Below are 2105 nucleotides of genomic sequence, written 5' to 3'. Positions count from 1 at the left end.
GAGCCTCAGAACTATTATACAGAAGATAAATGTTCTTAAGAACATCACTTACCACCTGTATGTTGTTTACTTTCATGGGAAATTTCATGTTTCCAATACATTTCACTTCAATATCATTATTGAAGACACTGAGTAATAAACCACTGCTTATAACTACGTGGCAAAAAATTCTTGGGTAAGGATTATGCTTTAGTCACACTAGTCTCACACTGTCAGATTTGTTTATCACTACCCAGTCACTGTGCTTTTCACATTCACTCAACTTTGTTTTCATTTGTTCTAAACTATCGAACGATATCGCATCAATCATTTTCGCATGTGTGTCCACACTTTCTTGGATAGCAATTTGAAGAGCACGATTTTCTAAACGCCCCCTACGAATTTCTGGGTCCTCTCGTACTGCAGTTTGATGACTCGACAAGTAAGATGGGCATCCAGGCAACTTCGATGGGATAGCATCTGAAAAAATTAATAACGAAGTATGAAACCGATCTCACAGCATATAAGTGAAATAAAGATAGTTCTTATGCCACGTACTTTACTAAGAGCGTGTTTCGTAACTCACCTTTTCTCAAGCGTCGACGATCCAACGGTGCTGTCAAGAGTATACCAGTTTTCGGGTCATACATACTGGTACTGCTTAAAATGTCGTCCTTGTTGAAATGCAGTTCACATATCTAAAAACAAGCATACAGTTCTCTTTAAAACATATAACGAAAATTAACGAGGTATGAGATTATAAATATGTTCTTCTGTTTACTGTATTTTGTTCAGCTGTACTACATTTCAAGTAACTACGACACACTAACCAAACAAATACATTGATACTTACAACAGAGTGCTCACTCGGTGTCCAGTCTTGTCTGTGAACAGCCGATAACCATTTTCGTCTTAAATTCTCGTCAGATGGAAAATAAAATACACTGACTTTAGGGAAATACAGAAGCGTCCGATCTTACCCGTCGGCTTTGACCCATGACGTCACAAATACCGCGGAAACGACTATAAACAATTCCAATATGGCGGATATAAAAACATCGCATACGTATTGTAAACACTGAAATACACAAGTTTCACAAAAAGCCTAATGACTGTAACGGGACAAGCGTGGGAAATTAGGGGTTTTTGGGTGCGGAGAAACTAAATATACAGAAATGTAGCCACCGACCGCCATTCAAAACCACGCAAAACAACGAAATAAATCAACATCACAAAACTGACCAAATACCAAAAAACACATTCCTATCCATAATCGGACACTTCCCTTAACCTATATAGCTCAACAGAACCTACCGATCACATCCCCCAATAGAAAACTAAGAAACGAAAGCTTCCCTTACACCTACATACATCGGCACTTATGCAGTTTAGCAGGTACGGAAAAAATTTTTCATTTTTTTTCAAAATTTGATCATCATGTGTCGTTATGCGGTGGGGGGAGTCTGCAGTGCCCCCCCATCCCCCCACAGGCTTCATTAGTGTCAAATCAATATTTTCGAATCATAGGCGGCCGCTGCCGCGGCCGCATTCCAAAAAAAAAACTCCCAACCTAACCTCAAGTGGGCTACGCTACAGATCAATATGTTCATCAAATTGCTTCATATTACGTATACATGTTCATTAGTGTCAAATCAATATTTTCGAATCATAGGCGGCTGCTGCCGCGGCCGCATTCCAAAAAAAAACTCCCAACGTAACCTCGTATTCAGGGCTACGTTACAGATCAATGTGTAGGTCCCTTACGTCACGGGTCAAAGCCGACGCGTGAGATCGGATACAGCAATGAGCATTAAATTAACCATTAACTCACTAATAGAAATTCCGCTTCAAATCCAACACCTGAGCAACAGAAAACTGACCCCACCACACGAAACAAACGAAAACCATGAACACACCACCAGAGAGCACGACAAACAAAAACAAGACATCTACAAACACGCCACAATCGCAAATCAAACTCCGCGCCATAATGACGTCACACACCACAACACGCTTACGTCACGGGTCAAAGCCGACGGGTAAGATCGGACGCTTCTGTTGACCCGAAACACACAACTGCTGCTTTGATAGACTTCAGTGACTACTGGCTTTCTGAGAAAAACAGA

The 2105-nt window shown here is 40.8% G+C and overlaps 1 long non-coding RNA gene across 1 annotated transcript; it reads right to left on the bottom strand.

Moving 5' to 3' along the window:
* Positions 1 to 203: 203 nt before the first annotated feature.
* Positions 204 to 920, bottom strand: LOC124711351. Its single transcript, XR_007005463.1, has 3 exons — positions 833 to 920; positions 566 to 677; positions 204 to 459 (listed from the first exon to the last, which is right to left on the bottom strand). It is a non-coding gene; the product is annotated as an uncharacterized LOC124711351 (long non-coding RNA).
* Positions 921 to 2105: the final 1185 nt, after the last annotated feature.

This window comes from Schistocerca piceifrons, chromosome 1, assembly GCF_021461385.2.
Source record: "Schistocerca piceifrons isolate TAMUIC-IGC-003096 chromosome 1, iqSchPice1.1, whole genome shotgun sequence".
Taxonomy (NCBI): Eukaryota; Metazoa; Arthropoda; class Insecta; order Orthoptera; family Acrididae; genus Schistocerca; species Schistocerca piceifrons.
This window is presented reverse-complemented; position numbering and strand designations above follow the sequence as displayed.